This window comes from Alexandromys fortis, unplaced genomic scaffold, assembly GCF_014885135.2.
Source record: "Alexandromys fortis isolate MF-2015 unplaced genomic scaffold, M_Fortis_MF-2015_v1.1 scaffold_147, whole genome shotgun sequence".
Classification (NCBI taxonomy): domain Eukaryota; kingdom Metazoa; phylum Chordata; class Mammalia; order Rodentia; family Cricetidae; genus Alexandromys; species Alexandromys fortis.
Window position 1 is genome coordinate 3,719,898 of NW_026068029.1, and position 22,924 is coordinate 3,742,821.

Consider the following 22,924-nt stretch of genomic DNA (forward strand, 5'->3'; position numbering starts at 1 on the left):
TAAACATGACTCTAAATAATATGTCAAGAGAGAGTTACACAATATCCAGTGATGGTGCTGGCCTTTAAAACCATTTGAGAAAATGATATGATGGGAGCATAATGCTTTTTCCTTGAGGTCTAAGTTAGTCAATGTGGGAATTTCAATTAGCAAAACCAGTGTATGCTCAGAGAGGGGAGAGGGAGGGAGAGATTGTGTGTGTGTGTGTGTGTGAGAGAGAGAGAGAGAGAGAGAGAGAGAGAGAGAGAGAGAGAGAGATTGAAAGATATTGAGAGGTCTTGAGAGATCTTGAGAGAAAGGCTTATCTAGCCATAAACACAATTCTTGGAAAGTCAGGGGTGATTATTAAATGGTTAGTGAATAGATGACTTTACAAAAGTATCAGAGAACAGTTTAGGGCCTTGAGCAAGAATTAGCCTTTGAGATGTGTCTTGTATGAAAAGAAGAAGAAGAACGACAGCAGCAAAGAGTTTAATATCCTTAGGAAAGGATATGTCTCTCCATTCAGTTTCATTTTAACTGCTGACTCACACAGTCATTTCTCATTGATTCTTGCTCCCCTCATACAAAAGAAAATCAGCTCCTGAGATCACTTTCTTCTGTCCTTCCCTGCAAGATGAAACAGTAGAACTGCTTTTTTTGTTGTTTATTTTCTTCACACATTAGTATTATTTAAAGCACAATTTTCAAATTCATTTCTAGCTAAGTGGATTGATTTTTTTATTACTCATGCTGAGCAGTTGACAGCAATGATTTATTGCATCTCTGTAATTTTGGCAGATTCTTACAACTCATGGTTTAATTCACAGTTTTCCCTAATGGCTTGAGTGTCTGTGGTGCTTGCTCCTGTAAAGTGGTGTCACTGGGAGTAGTGCCCTCCTGGCCTCATACTTAGCCTCAGATTTCTTTTCTCTTCATGCTGTGACAATGGTGACAATGTGACAAAGGGAAAGAATATTCCTCAACAGGGAAGCTCTTCTACTTCGATTTTTATTTAAAGGTAGATCTGCTCTGTACTCTACATGTCGGTGAAATTGAGAGCAGTTTTATAGAAGAGCAGAGAGAGGGGTAATGCAGATATCATGGGGAGATGATCTTTTGCATGCTTCACAAACGAAACAGCCTCCTGCACTGGCCATGAAGCAGGTATCAATCTAGACACTGAAAAATGACAGCCTATGTCTCGAAGGTGAGCTACTGTCCGTGTAAATACAAATATTGGGATGTAGCCACATCCATTTATTTACCTAATGTCTCATTTACCTAATGTTGCATTTGTGTTGCAGTAGCAGGTGTGAGTCATTGAAGATTGTCTGATCTATTAAACTGAAATTACAGATCCTTTTATTTTATGGTGCTGGGGATTGAACCCAGGGCCTCACATATTCTCAACATTACTGTATCATTGAGCTACAACCTCAGCTTACAAACCTTTTCGAAAATACATTTGTTGATCTTCCTTAAAAAAAATGTATTCCATGCCTGGCAGAGAGTTTTTCATTGTTAGTAACCCTTTTCTTTTGGAAGCAGTATTGTTCACTAGTAGGAGGTTCTTCTGTTCGAAATTCCTTTTAAAAATAGTTTTTAATTTACCTTATAAACTAGTGTGGTTATCTAAGGCTTTTCCATACAGCCTCGGTTTTGTTTAACCCCTCCCTAGCCATTCTTTCTCCCATGCTTCCGTCGCTGTTCTTTCATTTGTGTAACTGCTGAGATATAAGGACAAATTTCATTCTTCTGCATGTAGACATCATATTTTCCCAGAATCGTATATTGAGAATAATGCCATCCTTTCTGCTGAAATTGAAGAGGCTTTAATACATGAATTTCTTTCTCTTCTCCCCATTTCTCTCAATTAATCTAGATATTCTTTTGATGCCAGTATATTTTTTTAAGCAAAGTGGGTTTGCCTGTTTACCATAGAACCTCAAATACTCATGGAAATCTGGTTAAACATCCACTTCAATTCTATGCTGCCATCTTGTTTTGATTACAACTGTTTTTTTTAGGATGTCTTAAACTCAGGGATGTAGCTCATTGGTAGAGTGCTTGACAACATGAATGAGGCTCTGGGTTCAATCTCCACCATCACTGTTTGAAGTCAAATAGCATAATTGTTCCTATTTAGTTCTTTTAAATCTATTACAAATAGGGTTGATTACATTGATTACTTAGTTTCTAATTCAGGTGTTTCCTATTGGCGTATAATTTTGTTACAGATCCTGATCTTTTTTTATATTGTTTACTTTACTAAGTTAATTTAAGCTAATGTCTTTTGAAGGGAATTTGGAGAGTTTCATTGCAATATATGTCATATTTAATTTCATTTTTTTGTGTCTTGTTCTCTCTAGGACCTCAAGAAATATATTTAATAAAATAAAAGTAGCCATTGCTGTGTCGTTCAATACCTTTGAAAGTTGAGTTTTTCCTTCATTTAGTTTTCATCAGTATAATGCTATCTACTAGCCGTTAGAAATGGCCTTTTTTATATTGAGATATGTTCCTGCTATACTTAATTTCCTCAGTGTTTTATTCATGAAGGTCTGATAAATTTTATCAAAGACCATTTCTTTATTTATTCGTATATTACTATATAGCATTGCCCAATTTCATTCTGCTGAAGTGATATTTCATGTTTGTTTATTGTATTTCCTAAATTGAATCATATTTGCAATCTTGTGAAGTTTTTCGCTTGGTGGTGGTGAACAATCTTTTAAATGAACCATAAGACTCAATTTGGTAGGACTTTGCTGATGACCTTGACATCCCTGTCCCTCAACAAACTGTGCAGTAGTTGCCCTCTCTGGTGTATTTTTACCTAGTATTGGTATTGCTGGAATATATCAAATATGTTTGGAAGAAATTTTTCCCTTACGATTTTTGGAATAACTCAAGGAACAGTGGTGCTAGCTATTTAAACATTCTGTAGAAAGCAGAAGTGAAGCCATGTGGTTCTAGGTTTTTCTGATGAGAGGATTTTAAATACTCATTTGATCTCATTACTATTACTGTTCTGTATTAAGTCTTGGCAAGGTATATATGTCTAGGAATTTGATCACTTCTTCTAGGGTATGATGTTTTGTTGCTATGTACTTGCTTATAATAATCATAACATTTCATATTTCTGTACTATCAACTATAATATTTCTCATTTCATCAGTAATTTTATATTTATTTCCATATTTTCTCTTTGTCTTAATATAGCTAAGTGTTTGCATATTTTTCTCTTCTCTAAGAACTATGTCTGTTTTGTTGATCATTGTATTTTTAGTTTCATTAACTTTTTCTCTGATATTTATTCCTTTTCTATGACAAACTTTGATTTTCATTTCTTACCAGTTTTCTTCTTTCTGGAGATACATTGATATGGTGTTACCTGAAATCTTCCTACTGTTTTCATGTGAGAATTGATGGGTATAGACTTTCATCTCAATACTGTCTTTGCTGTATCCAGTAGGTTGTGGTATATTAGGAGTTCATTTGATTTTTTTAAAAATTATTTCTTTATTTTTTAAATGTTACAATATAGTTACATCATTTCCCCCTTCTCTTCCCTAAGTCCCAGCCTTCCCTTATAGCACTCCTTGCTCCCTTTCAAATTTATGACATCTTTTTTTCATAATTTGTTGTTAAATGCATTTATATAAATGCATATATAGTTGCATTTTGATAAGGGAAAAAAGCCTGAAATGATTTGACTTAAAATAATGCTTGGTGAGACTGGGCTTTGGATGTATTTCAGCGACAGATTACAGCTTAGCAAGTATGAAACTACTGGACTACTGGTTCAGTATCTAGCACTGTAAAAAGTTCAGACTAACTTTCTGGTCAGTCATGTGCCATATCTTGAAAAATTCCCATGTTCAAATGAAAAAAAAAATGTGTACCCGGCAGATATTGAGGAGAGTGTTCTTTAGTTGTGCTTTCTGTTTGGCCTCAGCTACATGTTAACTCTCCTGTTTTCTGCACTAATTTTCCATTTGGCTAAAATGTTTCTTACTGAAAGTTGGGTGTCATTATTGTACCAGAGCTGAACTCTTCTTTTAGGCTTATTAATATTTGCTTTATATATTTGGAGGCTTCCATATTGGGTGACTATTACAGGGCTTAGACATATGACTGTTCAAAGTGTCTGTAGGCCAGTGCTTCTTGCTAGAAGTACACAGAATATCTCTTAGAGTTCTGAAATTCGTGGTGCTGGACCGTGCTGCACCCAAGTTGTCTTTAAGTTGGTCTGTGGTGCAGGCAGGCTGGTGGATGGTTTTCCAAATCTACTCATGTGATTCTTTTAAATTTATTTCTAAATCATCTGTTCATGAGTATATGTGTATGAATACAAGTGACTGAGGAGGCCAGATTCATAGGGTCCCCTGGAGTAGGGGTCACAGTTAGTTGTGAGTTGCCTATCATTGCTGAGATCTAAACTCAGGTCCTCTACAAGTGCACTATGCTTTCTTAGCCACTGAGCCATCTCTCCAGCACCCCTCTCCATATGATTCTGACATTCAAAGCAAAGTTGAGCTTTTTAAAATCTAACCCTGAAAGATGTGACAGGTTTCCTGTTGAGTAAATAGTCAACACAACAGAGAGAATGGAGGACCAAGTTGCTTATATTAGAAACACCATCCCCTACTGAAAGTGTTGCAAGTTGGCAGGCCCAACTTCAACACCATCTATTTTGAGATGGTGAAAAGAGTTGCTTTCGATTCTAGATTTAATCACATTTGTATATAACTACGCTAGCATTTATTTTGCTTTGACTAAGAGGAGACACTAAAAAGAAAATGGAAAAATGGAACATCCATCCCTAAAAGGGTGCATGCGGCTTCTGTATTCATTTAAAACTGCAGTGTATTTCTACAAAGGCTTTCTCTGAGTTTCTCCATATTTTAACCTTTTCTGAAGGGCAAGTTAAATCAGGGCTGATTTAGATTCACAGAGTTTGTTATCTGATGGTTGCCTCATGAAATTACATCATAATCATTACCACCAAATATTGAGGAAGCTCTCACAGGGGACTTTGTGGCACTGGACTGGTTCCTCATCTCTCAGAAAGTGCACCTTCAGTGCAGTGAGAAACCATAATAACAGCTGAAATTCCAAATAAATAGCTCATTCCTCACATTCTTTCCACTGTTTCTATTTGCACTGATGATGGAGCCAATGTTGTTAAAACAGCATGAGACTGAACATTTACCCACGAGCTGAGTTCCACAAGCTCTCTACCGGCTGCTACATCATTCCAGTAAGAATAATGGATTTATTAAACATCAGAGGGAGATTTCCAAGGTTTTTCAGAACTATCAAAGGTTGCATGTATTTTCTTTAAGGCTGTAAGGGAGAAATAGGGCATAAATACAGAGTATCAGAGATGCTCAGCAAGTTTATGTTGGTGTTTTCCTTTCAAGGGAGCAGAAACATTTCTCTGGGTCTGGCTGGTAGAAGGAAATGTACTTTTTAAGATTTAGAACATGCGAGATTTATGTGATGTTAGCTTGTCAAGTCTTAGTAGCTTCTCAAAAAGGCCACTTGTGGAGTCAGATTGTCATCAGTCACAGAAAATGCTGTATCCATCTTCTGAGAAATTTCTCAGAAATGTCTTCCAGGAATATTATGAAAGATGAAGACTCTCAGAACACTGGAGGGTATTCTCTAAATGCGATTTCTTGCTGCTTCTGACAAGTTTGGCCCAACCCCTCAACTGAAAAAAATGACAAAGTGATTCATGCATAGAATTATTAAAAAGTACACTAAATGCAAATAGAGACAGGCATACAAGGATCAATTATTGCTTATTTATGATAGCCATCCAAATGAGGCTATAGAAAGTGTGTTATGACTCAAATATAACATCAAGATGCAGACTTGCATTTGGTTGGCTAAAATTAGATAATGTTTCATAAAGTTGACCAAGCAAAGAAACCTGACTCTAATATTATAAAATGGTTTAATGATGATCTCAAGGATGAGTATATACAGTGTTGAATGAGGTGGATGTCAAGTGATAGAATCAATTATTACTTTAATAGTAATTGGATATCTGGGCCATTGGCATATTCTGTATTACAGGCCTAATCAGTACCCATATTGATCAGACTTTTAAAAAGTATGCTGCATATATATAATTTGTCCAATCTTTTACTGTTTCAATTCTTAATTTTCTAAGATATATGGTGTTTGGACCTGTAATTGACAGTGGGCTTAATGGAGAATGCCCTTGGCTCTCAAAGTCACAGTTTAATACATAAAGAGGTCTAATTAAGCATCAGATGATGAACATGTTTAGCTTTTCTTGTCCTAGGTTTCTATAGATACTTGAAATATTAATTCAGTTAGTCTAAGGTTGTTGAATTCACTGAAAGTAGTTCATATAAGCTGAAATCTCTATGCCATTTTCTGTGTGTCTACAACAAAACATGACCCAACTTTAAATATGTATGCATACACACACATGTACACAGACACATATATAGACACACACATGTATATATATCAGCTTAGTAAATTAGTCTGTACTTGAGCTCCAGTTATTATAAGGCCCAGCTACTTTTCTTAGACTCAGTTTACTCAGCATAATTGTAAAAAGTAGAAAAGAATAATAAATGCATATAGAAAAAGGACTGTGATGGCTATATTTCATTTCCTTTGTCCATCCACTATTATAAAACAAAGTTTTCATTTAGTACTAGCAATATTATATGCAAGAATCAGGACTCACTGGTAGATAGAAATGAACTATCCTCTTAAAGCTTACAGTCTAGCAAGGGTATCATATTTTTCTAAAGGAACTACATGTTTCTAGTTTTAGTAAGTGTTGAAATAGGAGCGGCGGGGCTGCGTCCCCAGCACCCCGGCCGCCTGCTAGCTCATGCCCGAAATAACAACACACAAACTGTATTTCTTTAAACACTGCTTGGCCCATTTCTATTTAGCCTCTTCTAGGCTAATTCTCACATATTAATTTAGCCCATTTCTCATAATGTGTGTAAGCACCCCAAGGTGCACTTACCAGGAAGATTCTAGCCTACGTCCATCCTGGGTCGGAGTTGACTGGGAGAGTGGAGCCTGGCGTCTCTGCTCCAGAGAGCAGAGCTGTCAAGTCTACTCGGGAGAGCTGAGCATGGCGTCTCGAGCAGAGCTGTCAGGTCTCTCCAGGAGCAGAGCAGAGTCTGACCTCACTTCCTCTTCCTCCCAGAATTCTATTCTGTTTACTCCAGCCACCTATGTTCTAACCAATAAAATGGGCCAAGCCAGTTTCTTTATTAGCCAATGACCTTCCTCCATCAAGTAAGTGTTATGTAGGAAAAAATATGAAAGTGTTGAACCTGATTGCACATGTATGTAATTTCAGCTATTCAATGTCTGGAGCATGAAGATCATAAGTTCAAGATCCAGCTGGGTGACATAGTGAGTTCAAGGTCACATTGGGCCAGTCAGTAAGACTGTGCCAAATAAATAAAAAGCAAAATGTATCCTGGGGATATTACTCTTACCTAACATGCTTAAGACCTTTGAAACAACAACAACAAAAACCCTAGCAAGACTAATAAGATGTCCTAAACCAGATTGAGAGGTCCTAGAAGACTTCCTTAGAGAACCTTGAGACAGAAACCTAAAGGAAACCTGAAGAATTTACGAGGAAGATCTCTTTAGTACTCTGCTGAGACTTGTTCAACTGGATGACAGTAAACTCCCCTGCGATGAGGCAAACACTGCTCACTAGTGAGTTTTACGGGGTTAACAGGACGATTTTCAGTTTCCTGGCTGATTTCATCCTGGCTCCCACAGCTCGGTGACTCTCTCTATTGCATAACTCTGTGCTACGTGCTGCTAGGAGAATACTAAGGTATTTTTTTAACTGAAAATAAAATTACTGACTTAGAGAAGTGGCTTCCAAACCTTTGGACAACAGAAACCCAACACATGAGTTTGAATGCATATTTTGTTTCAATAAAGGTGATATGTTAAGAAGAAGTTAGCTTTAATTAGTATTTTATGTGTTTGCTGACAGTGTAAGTACATTTAACTTATAAATACATATTACCTGAGGGTGTGTCTTCAGGTTTTACTAATAGGCATGTATACTGAAAATTTGGAGTCTCCTCACCTTTAGAAATCAGTGGAAGGCTAGGAATTGTTACATGAGGCAGAACCCAGTCTTTTCAATCCCCCTTTCACTTTCACATTAAGGATGCTCATTTCTCTTTTGTAGCCTAGCAGAGACTTCTTTTCGTAGCCATCTTTTTGTAGTTATCTAGCTTCTCTGACAACTTTGACTTATATTCAAGTTGTTTATACTCCTTGGCAGCTTGTAGCAATTCCTTTGTTACTTTCAGAGATTCGCTAAGCTAATAATAGTACCGCAGTTGTGTTTTGATATTTTCATCTGCTATGGTCTTTTCACTCCAAGTGGACAAAGGTTGTTCAATTTGGACTAGTTAATATTTTACCTCATATGGTCTTGGAAATTTAATGCTATTCAGTGAATACTTTTGAAGTAAATGTTTAGGATTTTTTTCATGTAAATCGAGTTCAAAGACCAGCAGAATCTGTGTATGTTGGTAGCTTATTAGAACACATTTGATTTTGCACTGCTGTCTCTCTTCTCCTCTTCTGGTTCTCCAGGAATGCTGTCATATCAAACCAGAGCATTTCAAGCTTTACTGTGCATGAATCACCTCAGGGAGTGGGAATCTTGTTAAAATGCAAATTCTGGTTTAGTACATCTGGGTGAAATCCAAAATTTTGTACTTTAAGAAGCCTCTGGGTTATTCTAGTGTCCCTGGTCTAGGAGCCACCCATTCAGATTTCAGACTCTAAAGGTATGCTGTCCAAGCAGCCTTAACTGAATGTAACTACTGAGTAGTTAAAACATAGGCGTTAGAAGATTTGGAAGGAAAAAAGAATGCAAAATATCATTAATAATGTTTAACATCCTTAGATGTTGATATTTTTAATAGAATGAATTAAATGAGATTTAGTATTACATTGAATTGTGTGTGTGTGTGTTTTAAAGAAGAGAATTTAAAATTCAGCACACAGTCCAAGTTCTATTTCTGTTGGATAACCTTGCTGTAGAATTATCTTCTACTTTTCTTTTTCATGCTTCCCATTGAGAATCTATCTCAAATTCTTTCTGCTAATATGCCTCACACTAAGAATAGCAAAAAGAAAAATTTTATTTATAAATTACAGAAATATCTTCAGTGGGATTTTTTTCCCTTATGGAAGTATACACACTATAAGTGCATTTTATTAGCATATTTCTATTACTCAGATTTTGAGATTTTTGTCAACACTTCAAGTTTCTCTGTGTGGTGCATGATGTAGACTTCCTCCTACATGAATGAGTGTATGTGTAACACATTAATCATCTGCAATTAGCTTTTTGGAAAACATAGATGACAGATGAGAATGCTATTATTATACCTAAAGTGTAATATAGCTATCCAAGAGTTCTTGGATGTCGTGTTCCATTCGTGCATACGTTATAATTTTTAAAAGTCTTTATGCTTTATATTTAGTACAAAATGTCTTTGGAAACTTTTTCAGTCGTAACTTTAAGTTGACTTTTTTTTTTTTTTGGCCGTATTGGTGGTATTGTAGCTATCAATGACCCTATCAAAGGCATTCTTCCTTTCTATCACGTTTTTTACTTTCTTCCTTTCTATTGCCGTGTTTTTGATTTCTAGTGTTTCCTTTGATCATTTCTTAGAATTTCCATCCCTTGGCTTATATTACAATGTGGTTTGAAAATCCTGGTTGTCTCTATGGCCACATATGGGAACAGTGGGGGAGGGCATGCAGAGTTTCTCTATATAGGGCAAACGAATTAGGAAATGAGTGGGTAGAAATTTATTTTAAAATTAGGCTGTCATTGAAAGCTTATGATTACTTGCTAGAGAAGATGTTAAGTAAAAGGAGACCCAAAAGTATGAATAGGATGCAGAATGGAAAGAGGAGAAGGTATTTGCTCAATGTCTTTGTGTTGGTCATTTACTATGTAACAAGAATCACCAATATATAGTAGTGTAAAAGAATACTTTTCTTTTACCAATTATGGATTTTGGAAGTAAAGAATTGGAACAGGATGTAGTGGGTGGGCTAAAATTATTTTTGTTCTGTGACTGAGTCTTTACAATAAAAGATCTAATTACTTTCAAAGGCATGAGAGGTGGTGGCTAGAATGACTGGGAGACTTTGCCCACAAATCTGGGAGAAGTCACTTATGGGATCAGGCAGGACTTTTGATCAGATATTCTGCACATGGTTTATAATGTGCCTTATACTTCTATAAGAATGGTGATTGGATTCTAACTAATGACAGTCAGAGACAGAAAGCAAAAAATACCAAACTTTTTCAAGTTCTACCTTTGTAAGGTACACACTTTCCCCACATTCTGTTGTTATGAACAAGTCACCAGTTTGAATTCTCCTCTCAAAGAGTCAATGTAGAGGTCATTTTTTTTTCACAAATCTGTGTCAAATGGGAGATACTGTGGTAGACATCTTTGAAAAATTCAGTTTATAACACTATAGTAACAATGTAGTCTGTTACTGCTTGGGAGAGCAGGAAGTTCACTCTGACTGAAACATGGTATCATCCCAGGAAACACAAATTTACTTTTTTCTCTAAGAGTTGTACTTTAGGTGTTGTGTAACTTCCCCTGGAAAGACACATTTCTATCCATCCCAAATAGAGGCTACCCCAAAACCACCGAAAGGAGTTTAAGCCTTGTGTGATGAGGCAGTTAGTTCATTGTGGTTTCTTACAGGGGCATGGGTGACTCTAAGCAAGTTGCATCACTGAAAGTGCTATCTACATCAAGTCTAGTTTATGGCCAACTGTACTACTGGAGGTCAGTCCTTAGTCAACTTTTCTTACCCTCTCAAGACCTCATGCACTCTGGACAAGAGCGAGTCCTAACTGGAATTCCAGAAGGAATTCCATACTGCTTTCACCAGGGAATGCTAGCCGTCTCATTACTTTTATCCTAGATGGATCTATTGGCTGAACAGTTCTAATCATTCCATTCTTATGACTAAAGGTTAAAGTTTGTGTAGGTTACTACATCAGTTCTGCTTCAGGATGGCGATAGTCCTGTCACACTATACTGGGGAAGATAGTATTTTGATTATATGGTAGGTACCCTCATATATTGGACAACATGTTTGCTCAGAGTTGGCAAGGTCTAGTCTTACTTCCTCTATTTTCTGTGCAGATTGAATGAGTCTTGTCCCTTCAAATCTTGTTTTTAGTATACAGTTGTGCAAAAGTGAGAGCTAGCTTATAGGCTGCATCCAGTCCTTGACTTTACCGGAGTCTATTAGACCATTTTCAAAATTACCCAGTAAAGACAACTGTATTTTCAAGGAGAGTGGGGAGGGGTTTATGGGAGAGTTTGGAAGGAGGAAAGGGAAGGGAGCAATTTAATTAAATTAGAATCTCAAATAAAATAAAATAAGACATCCATATTTGTAACTCCAATTATTAAAATGTAGCAGCATTTTGAAAATATTTGATAACCATAGAATAAAAGATCTAAGGGTGGTTACCAGTGCCCTAGGCAAGCTGGACCGCCAGTTATTTGTATTCTTTCGTGGCTTTGACTTTTCTCCTTGGTTCAAGATTCTTCCAATCTTTTAAATGTCAATTATATGTAAATGGTTACATTTCTTAATCACTGCATAGGTTTTCGCTTAGTTCCATGAATAATTTTGAGACTGTGTTCTCATTCCCTGTGGCAGATTGAATTATCTAAGATGGATGAAAATACTTCCCCAGCACACATGCTTTTAAAGACTATCAGATTCTCATTTCTTCCAATGGGAAGATGAGGTGTCTGATCACTTTCTTGGAGTTTTAATGGGCTAGGCTATTAAAGGTGCTAAGGCTATTTGACCATGGACCACTTTCTCTTAGAAACTTTTTTTTAGTAAAGAACCTCCAATCATATGGTGATGTTCTATGTAAGTGTTTCAGCCGACAGCCCTGACTGATAGATTCAGTTATAAGGCATGTGAGTGTGCGAGCCTTCAGTGGTCCAGCATTTCCCTACTGAGTCATCAAACACCGAGCTTCCCAATAAGTGATTGCTGAAGGCTTCGGTCATATTTTGGCATGATTTGTTGCGCATATATAATGGCCACTTTGGTACATTTATTTATTTTTATATATGAGTATTTCCTCCTCTGTATGTACTTGTAGCATGCACATGTCTGATGCCCATGGTGGATATCAGGTCCCATACAGCTGTAGTTAAAGACAGTTGTGAGCTGCCATGTGGATGCTAGGAACTGAACAAGGACCATCTGCAAGTATATGAAGTCCTGCTAACTGCTGAGCTATTTCTCCAGCCACATAGTGACCCTTTTTGATTCTTTCTATATATCTACTTCTATTTTCTTTTCTAACACTTGTCCTTCTATTTCCTAATCTTCTAATATTTTTCTTCCTGTCCATGCTTAGCCTTAACTTAATATTTTCTTATATATTTCCTCATTTATTAATTTCTTTTATATTAAAGATAGATGCAATTTCTTATAAGTTTTATATATTTGATGTTATTTTGTGTTCCCTCCTGTTAATTTTAAAGCATTTTATTTAATCTCCCTCTCTGTCTGTCTCTGTCTCTCTGTCTCTGTCTCTCTCTCTCTCTCTCTCTCTCTCTCTCTCTCTCTCTCTCACACACACACACATACACTAAAAGTTGGGTTACTAATGGTGGTACTTTGATTGATTTCTTTGCTCTGAGTAGCCACAGTCCTCATAGGACTATTCTCTATCCCATCTCTGTGCTTCAGAATAAATGAGTGTGTGGATACTGTCTTTTTTTGAGACTTTATCCAATTTTATATATTTTTTTAATATTTTGCTCTTGACAAATGGTATTAATATACTATCTTATGGTGTTGCAGTATTTCTTTAAAAAATTTTACTGAGCTCTTCCCTTTCACTCCTCATAGTCTTGAATTATACCCTTTGAACAATGAGAGAGACAGTATTTTCTTCCAGTGATTCTTGTGGTAGGTTCTCCTACCCCTCAGGTAAGAAATCTTAGGGCTTGTGTTAATGCTACTTCTGACCTGATACCTAGAATGTGACTTAGAAATATTTTGAATTCTTCTCATATGCTTTAGAATTTATTTTCCTGTGTCTTTTTGTTATCCTAAGTTCTACATAATACTATTCAAATTCAAAACCAACTCAGTAATATCACCATAGTCATCTTAATCCCTTTTTTGCAGAAGTAATATCTTTCTACCTGAGTGCCTTAGTTAGGGTTACTGTTGCTGTGATGAAATACCATGACCAAAGAAATGTGGAGAGAAAAGGGTTTATTCAGCTTCCATTTCCTTCCTCATTGAAGGAAGTTAGGACAGGAACTCAAACAGGGCATGAACCTAGAGGTAAGAACATATTCAGAAGCCATGGAAGGGTGCTGCTTACTGGTTTTGTTCTCATGCTTTCTTATAGAACCCAGGGCCACCAGACCAGGGATGGCACCACTCACTACGGAATGGGCCCTCCCCGATAAATCACTCATTAAGAAAATGCCCTACAGGCTTGCTTATGGTTTCATCTTCTGAAGGCATTTTCTCAATTGAGGATTCCTTCCTTTCAGATGATTCTAGCTTGTGTCAAGTTGGCATAAAATTAGACAAGACACATAATATCTACTTTTAATTCTATAGTACACAATTATCGGCATTTTATAATAACCTATTACCCAAGGTAGAAAGCAGCATCTTTGCCTTTTACCATCTGTTTTGATTCTCTGGAGCTCTAGGTTTCTGGGCCTGTGTGTGCCACCACTTTCGTTTATGCTTTGCTAAGGAATGAGCCCAGAGCCTCTGCCGCAGCACTTTGCACACCTAGCTACACCCGCAGTTACCCTTATTCTCTTTCACTGCAAAACAAACAAATCTATTGGCTTTAGGTGGAAGCATTTTAACATTATTTTTCATAATTGTGTGATTTGAATGGTTCTTGTGTTGCCTTCTCTATGGATCTATCAAGTCAGATAGCAACTAGGATGGACTGTTTAAATCATTCATATTCTTTGACCACTCCATTCTCCTCAACATCATGTGGTATTTCATGGCTGATAAAAATGAAAAGCAGCGAATTTTCCTAAATCTGAGTCCATCCATGAGCTGTGAAAACAACTTATAGGACACTCCATTTCCTATAGATGTGTCACTAGAGTAGATCAAATTGAACATGGACATGAATAACACAAAAGACTTGTTATACCGCTGCAAAGTGCATTTGAAGGCACTGGAAGACTATCAAACAAGAAATTCCTTCTAAGTTTTAATATATTTTCTGTTTATTTCTTAGTGTATTCTATATACCAATACTTAAAATTCCGAGAGAAAGAGAGAGAGAGAGAGAGAGAGAGAGAGAGAGAGAGAGAGAGAGAGAGTCTGGTTGATGTAAAACTTGGTGGGGGTTGATGATTAAGCATACTTGGCTTTATTGGTGCTATTCCCTCTATCTGTATTGCCTCTTCTCTTCTAGTATACATATTCATCAACCTTCATCCTTCATTAATTGGAGATTGCTCCCAGAAGTATTACCTCCCTACACTGGAGCCCACATTCTACTCTAACTTAGTCTAAGAATGCTCTCATGAGGAAAGTAAGGAAACTGACTGGAAAAAACCAATGTTGTTTAGCAAAGGCCATGGTGAGAGCTAGGAGATGGTAAAGGAGGACTTATAGAACATCCGCTGTAGGCAATGCCTAGGAAATGTATGGAATCAGTCAATGGTGGTTTAGGAACACCAGTGAGTGAGTAACATTTGTAAGATTTATTCTTTGTTTTGCTTTTTGATGTAGCTCAAAGCTAAAAATTGTGTTTAGAAACTGGGTCTTTTTAAAGCAGAATCTGTGAAACATTAATATAATGAGTTACTTTTATCTTCTACAAAATAATTGCTTTGATGGTTAAAGTATTTCATACAATCTTACCAAAAGGCAGTGTAGAGTCTGATGACAATGTTTTGCTTTTAAACATATTATGTGCTAAATCCATTCTACAGGAAGAGGTTTGGGGAATTTGGGCAGGTTGCATTAGATAGAGAAGTTTGAAGATTTCAACGCCATATGTGTATTAATGTATTTATTCATCATTTCTGTGTTACTTATAAATTATTATCTCATTCATAAATTTAGTTGTGCTACTGAGAACTTCTGCAAAGTTTTCAGTGCATGTTATTTTTACTTCAAAATGATTTTTTTCATGTCATTTACCTAAAGGATCTTCAAAGTTGCTTGGTGGCACATGCCTCTAATCTCAGCACTCTATCTCTGTGAGTTTGAGGCCAACCTGGTCTACATGGTGAGTTCCAGGACAGTCAGACTTGCATGGTGAAAAAGGAATTTAATAGAACCAAGATTGAAAAGCTAAACTCATATACAGTGGAATCCTAGAATATTGTGGTATTAAGAAATTAATATAGTTTTCAATGTTTAGACAAGCACATCTACCTAGAGTTTTAAATATAGTCATGATATAACTTGAGTTATGAAATCATTTTTGCATTAATGTGTAATCTTTTAAAAAGTACAGCTCTGTGAATTCATATATGCATCATCATTACTGCTGTGTCAGTAAGACACGGTTTCCTAGGAGTCATCCACCACCTCTGGCTTATAGTCTTTCTATCTCTCTTTTCTACATAGATCTCCGTGGCTTTAGAGGAGGGGTTTGGTGAAGATATCACATTTAAGATCGAATGCTCCAAAGTCTCTCACTCTTTGCACATTATACAGTTGTAGGTCTCTGTATTAGTTTCCATATAAAAAGATACCTTTTTTTGATGATTTTTGAACAATGTTCTACTCTCTGGGTATGGTATATGCACACACAAAACCTACAAAGATTTAAACCAGAAAAAAAAATCTCAGCACTGATAAGCAATATGGACACAAAGTCTCATCCCTAACCAAGAAGCTATTTGAAATTGATACCTTCTGGGAAAGAAAAAAATCAATGGAGTCTCACTGGGTATATATATATATACCCAATATATATCAACCATATTCCAGGGTAGGCCACATCTCAGGAGTGGTTGTCCAGCACAAAACAAACTCTGTGTTTTGCTTTGTCTTTCACACTTCTTGTATTGCTTTGTTCATGTATTTTTCCTTATTGTTTTTCTTTTTATTTAGTTTGTCTATTTTGCTTTTTGTTTTTTTTATTTTTGTTTTCCCTGTTTATATTTTTAGAGTAACAATACCTGAAGTTGGGTATGTAGGGATGTGGAGAGGAGCTGAGAGGAGCTAGAGGAGAGGAAAGAATATGATCAAACTATAGTGTATGAAAAGTGTAATCCAAACTAATAAAAAAGAAATACAGTTTTTAAACCTGGCTAAATGTCAGAATTATGTAGCAGTGTGTCACAAGTACAAAATTATAGGATTCATCCTTCTGAAGTATGTATTTAATATGTAACTCAGTAAACACTGAAGATTTTTTAGATTCAAGAATTCCTTTCTAAAAGTCATGAAATCACTTAACTGCCCAAATGCAGTTCAGTTTGTCTAGTTTATGAACTTTTTGTAGGATGATGCCTTGCTGTGTTCAAGTTTGTTTTCCCCTATGGCTCTAATGTTAAGTGTATAATGAGTCTCTGAGCTATGAGAAGCAATACATGTTGAATTTAAAGGAAGATCTTGAATTCTAAAAGAAATCGTAATAAGGACTGGAATGATGGTTTAGTTATTAAGAGAACTGGCTGTTCTTCCAGAAGGCCCAGGGTACCAGCCTCAGTACCCATATGACTTCTCATGACCAGGTATCAATAACTCCAGTTTCAAGGGACCTAAAGTCCTCATCTGGCCTCTGAGAGAAGCACACACATGGGATGGAGCAAAATAAATGCAAGAAAACAGCCATATAAACAAAATAGTAAAATAAACTTCAAAAACTAAAATGACTAAGATAACTGTAGTTAAAATGACTGGGATTTTTGAGAGATTTTGATAAATAGAATTCCAATATTCAAGATGCATTTAGAAAGGAGAGAGTGTTGGAAGAGTTGACACAAGAACAGGTCACAGTATACCTGAGCACATTGTTCATCCTACCAAATCCAATCAGGGCCACCCATATGCACATAGGTCATTGTAGTTCTGTTGTAGAGCGAAGGTGAGAATATTGTAAAGTAACACCAAAGGAAACAAGAAAAGTTGTTCTAGAGATGAGAGGAATGTGAGGATCGCCATGTCAGGATCATTCCAAGATCATTACATTGAGAGCCTTTGAGGATAAAATGAAATAGGATCTGCTACAATTAAACTCTATCCTGTAAATTGTCCTAAAGCTAACAAGGCAGTCAAAGTCAAGTAGTTCTTTTATTTTCAATGTTTTTTTTTTATTAAAATTTTCTGCCTCCTCCCCACCTCCCATTTCCCTCCCCATCCAGTCCAAAGAGGAGTCAGGGTTCCCTGCCCTGTGGGAAGTCCAAGGTCCTCCTCCCTCCATCCAGGTCTAGGAAGGTGTGCATCCAAACAGACTAGACTCCCATAAAGCCAGTACAAGCAGTAGGATCAAAACCCAGTGCCATTGTCCTTGGCTTCTCAGTCAGCCCTCATTGTCTGCCATGTTCAGAGAGTCCGGTTTGAGCCCATGCTTTTTCAGTCCCAGTCCAAATGGCTTTGGTGAGCTCCAATTAGACCAGCCCCACTGTTTCAGTGGGTGGGCACACCCCTCGAGGTCCTGACTTCCTTGCTGATGTTCTCCCATGGGATGGTTGTGATTGAGGAAGGGTGAATATGGGAGCAAGTTAGAATATATCTTAACTAAGGGAGCCATTTTAGAGTTGGCAAGAGATTTGACTCTAGAGGGGTTCCCGGGTCCTCAGCTAGTTTCTTGGGCAGCCAAGGAGAGGGAGCCTGAAATGGCCTGATCCTATAGCCATACTGATGAATATCTTGCATATCACCATTGAACCTTCATCTGGCAAAGGATGGAGATAGAGACAGAGACCCACATTGGAGCACCGGACTGAGCTCCCAAGGTTCAAGTAGTTCTTTTAATAAAAGTCCAAAGAATGTACCAAGGGATGTAGTGATACTTTTTTGTTGGGACATTCAGCCCACAAATAATGACCCGAAGATTTATTATTAATTATGAAAGTTTGTCCTTTATCTTAGGCTTGTCCCCAACTAGTTATTATAACTCAAATTAACCTGCTTCTATTAATATATGTTCTACCACATGGCTTGGTTACCTCTCCTTTGTATTGTATATATGTATGTATTGTGTTGTATATCTGACCTTTTCAGAGTTTCACTGGTATCTCCTGCCTGTCTTTATCCCAGAGTTCTCTCTCTCCAGAAATTCTGCCTGTTCTCTTCTGTCTAGCAATTGGCACTTCAGCTCTTTATTAAACCAATCACAGTGACACATCTTCACACAGTGCAAGCAAATATTCCACAACAAAGGGACATGCTTGAACCGTACACTATCATAGCAAAAGTCATATCCTCAGGTGTTATATTGGTGAGAAATCCAGGTGTCAAGTTAGGAAAGAACCAACTGAATTCTTGCTTAAAAGGGCGAGGAGCTTTGGAGAATATCAAGGGCACATCCCACTTCATTTTATGGTTACTAATTAGAAGGGCTCTCGCTTGCATTTTATTGCACTATTGACTTGTTTTTTTTTTTCTTCTTGCCTCTTTCATTCCCTAGGATTTTCCCTCCCTTTCTCTCTTATGTAAGAGAGATGGGGAAAAAGAAATATGTCTAGTGACAAATTTCCGTCCAAAGGTTCAAAGAAGATGTGACTTTAAGGAAACAAGATAACTAGAGTCTGATGTTTATTGATGATTGCTCACAAATTTTTTAAGTCTCATTCTTAGTGCATGGAAAATTCCATAATTATTCCACTCTCTGCCTGACTCTGTTCCCTTTCTCTTCCCCTTTTTGTTACGTTCAAAGATTTTTAAAATTAAAGGATAATACAGCACAATGTCTAGTACTGTCATTCCCTAAATTGTGACATGGAGACTTATTCATACTTATGAATGCTCAGCCTTAGCTTAGGATTGGTTCTAGCTAACTTTTTAAAAACTGAAATTAACCCATTTCTATTAACCTATGTGCTGCTCTGAGGCTACTTTGTCTCATCTATGTACTGCCCATTGTGGTCTCCGGCTTCCTCCATGTCTGGCTGACATGGCCTCAGCTGACTGGCCCTTGACTGGCTGGTCCCTAGCCTCAGCTGACTGGCCCTTGACTGGCTGGTCCCTAGCCTCAGCTGACTGGCCCCTAGCTGGTTGGCTGGCTGGCTGGCTGGATCCTCTTTTCTTTCTGAACATCAGCCCTTCCTATCCTTCCACTGCTCAGCTATTGGACATTCAGCTTTTTATTAGACCAATCAGGTGCCTTAGGCAGGCAAGGTGAAGCAACCGCAGCATATCTTTACAAAGTTAAACAAATATTCTATTCCATAAGAGGATAATTTTATGATTCCTTTTTAAAGCACACAAATAAAGCCCTCATTGAACTTGTCCCATTACTTAGTGAGGCTATGAAGTATAGATCATCACTATATACTTATAAGGGATCAGTACTGGCTCCTAGAGGGGACTACAGGGACATGTCAGGGAAAGAATAGAAGTTAATGCATCTGTAAACCACAGAATAAACTGCATGTTCGATGAAGACACAATCTAACAAACTAGATTTTATCTTACTTGTTGTAAGGTATTTATTTCTTCATAGAAAAATCTTGGCAGGTAATAAGTGAACAGAAAAGTGTTTTATAAGGGAATAAACATGCAAAAGCATTATGAACTGCAGTCAAAGCTACTAAGCAGTATAACAATCTATGAAGCTGGCCAATTTTGTAGTCACTTTCCATTTAGAGACTAACTACATATACATCTTGGTATACATTCACTTTCTCATAGTATTGGACCCCTCACCTGTTATATTTTTAACATCTTAAAAGGAATATTCCCATATCTGATTCCTTAGCATATAGAAATGCATATAACAGGAAATTGGCCCACATGCTATATGAACTAAATAAGTTTCATCATAATGATACGATTTTAAGAAACTTTCAGGTACCTGAAAGTAATGGTTTGAGTTATTTTTAGATCATAGTTCAGAAGATAAAATTGGCCTCTAATGAATACCTGAAGCTGATATATTCCACCCTTCAGTAGAAAATTCTACCCTGATATTCATGATGACTAGTTCATGGCATCTTCTTTGAGAAAATATAGTTTAAATTTGGAAGGTATATACCCTAGTAATATATGGCAGAAGATTGGCTTTTGAAGGTCTAAAGCTTCTATGACTGGAGAAATATTTTAAAGAATACTGAAAAGATATTACAAACATCTGCTTAAGAAAAGGATGTAAGTCACATCTTTCTTTTCAGGTATAGACATGGATTGCCGTTTCTAGAGGGGTATATTAAGATCTATTAGATACACGATATTCTAGCATACCCCTAATATGTATAAACACATCTTTGACATTCCAAAATAGGAATGACCTAATTTGGGCTGTGTCAAACAACAGAGGTTCAAACACATAACAAAACAATGTGGCATTCTTCTACTTGATTTCATCAGGAGTCCAAGATTGTTAATCATTAATAATGAAAGGGATTTCTCGGGTACTGTGCACACAGATCAGCTTTGTGTTACTATAATATGATAACTAGGTCAATGATAAAGAGATAAGGTCCATGTTTCTAGAGCTTCCAGCCTAAGATGTGGTGGCCCAGTTGTTTTGAGCCTCAGGCAAGAGTAGCACAACATAGCATGGTCATTTGGTTTACTATATTGCTTACATTTTAAGTGAAAAACAGAAGAGATAGAGAGAAGCTGGAGTCCTGTAACTGATCCCCTTGGAAGATATATGTCTAGTGCCTAAAGAACTCTACCATGCTGTAGCTCTTAAAGGTTCCACCATCTCCCAAGAGTGTGATTCTAGGAAAATGATTTGAACCCATGGATACTATCTATAGTCAAGTCACGACTGTGTTCAGAAGCATGATGGTCATGAAAGTTCCACATTTTGGAACCAAACTACATGGGTTCCTTTCCTATTACTTGTGGGACCTCTTTCAGGTTGCTTAGTCATCTCATAATTCATATTTATCTCTGTGTAATGGAAATAATAATAATGATAATAATAATAATAGTTCTCATGCAATCAAATATCATGAGAGATATGTGAACTAATATCTATGAAGGAACTCAAATGGTGCCTTTTGTGTGTGTGTGTGTGAGAGAGAGAGAGAGAGAGAGAGAGAGAGAGAGAGAGGGAGAGAGAGTGCATGCTATTATTAATGTAAGAGTCATTGCTATGTTGAAGAAATGGAGGTTCAGAGTTGTAAATTATTGTAGGTAAGGTCACAGAATCTGGACTAAAATTCAACTCTGTTCATTCCAGTTTAGGGCCATTTTTACTCTGCTGTTATGCTAGGTTGTACAAAAGAAATGGCTTCAGTAACCCCCTTAAGAACTGGGATTCCATTGACTGCAAAACTCTTTTTAAGGTAACAACCAAAAGCAACGAGTGGTAATTATGGTTACTATCAGACAGCATACATTCCTCCCCTCCCCCCTTTAGTCATTGTTGAAACTGTGTTGGAGGCCCTGTGCGGATTCCCTTTGATTACTGGAGCACTGCCTGCCATCTGCTCCATTTTGTAGGCACTTGCGAATCTGCTTGTGGACTTTCCCTTGGCCTTTGCATTGACAGGGGAGAAATAGTCAGGAGTTAATGCCCCCTTGTGGACAGTCCCTTGAACAATGATGGAAGGGATTTGAACAGTAAAATCCAGGTTTCTTGACCCTCGGATGGAATAACCATGAAGAATTATTTTATTCACACCCCCAGAAAGTGCAACACAATTAAACACATGGTAGACACCTGTTCACTGACAACAGGCCTGAATTGGCTGCTATTTTCCCCTTCTCTACTGGTGCTTTCTGAGATTCTCAAATCAACTGCTTGCGCTCAAATTTCTGTGTCATCATAACCTGAACCCAGGAAATGGATAATTAGAACTAATCAAAAAAGAGATCTATCCTGTTTCTGGTTTGGTATTTTGGCAAATAAAAACATCTTAAATAAAAGCTGGTTGTGAGGTTTCTCAGGAAAAAAAGGGGCAGGTTTTAAACACACTCCTTTCCCATACAGTGCAAGCTGGATTTGGATAAAGTTCTCCAGAAATTTTAAGCCCTGAACAAAACCAGGACCGTTTGAACAAATAAAAATACTTGCATAGCTTATATAATTTTTAACACCCTTCACAGATCTAAAGTCACTCTGTTAATTTAGGAACATAAAATACATTATGTATAACTTGGTTGGATCTTAAAAGTATCATGATATCTTGAGAGATATGTGAAGGCCTGGAAAATTTTAGGGGCAAAAGAATACTGTGAAAGGGAGTGTTGAAGTGGCAGGATTAAGCAACATCCCAAGATTATTCTGTAAGCTGGTGCAGTATAGGCTTCTGGTTGGGTAGGATCATTCCCCTCCCCCTACAATGTAATTGCTATAAACAGGCGTTCCATTTTTCAGGAACCATAAAAATTATATATGTGAAGTTAAGATCCTAGGGTTGTGCTGAACTAAATGTTTTATTTGAGATGCTTGGGAGTGATTTCTTTCATTTACTCCATTGGGGTGCATTATTAAACCCCAAAGCATGGGCCTTGGCCTTCCCATGCATCTCAGTAGACTTTCAGGTACCCCCTCCCCCTAGGTTGATAAAGACACTTGTAGTATGGACACGATGATGACAAAAGTTAAAAAAAAATATGTTGAGATGCAGATGCTGGATAATCTGTGGAACTTATTCATTGCTTAAAGCAACCAGTTTCTCATACTAACTAACGCACTGATGGAGCCACACGTATCTGCAAAATCATAGGATGG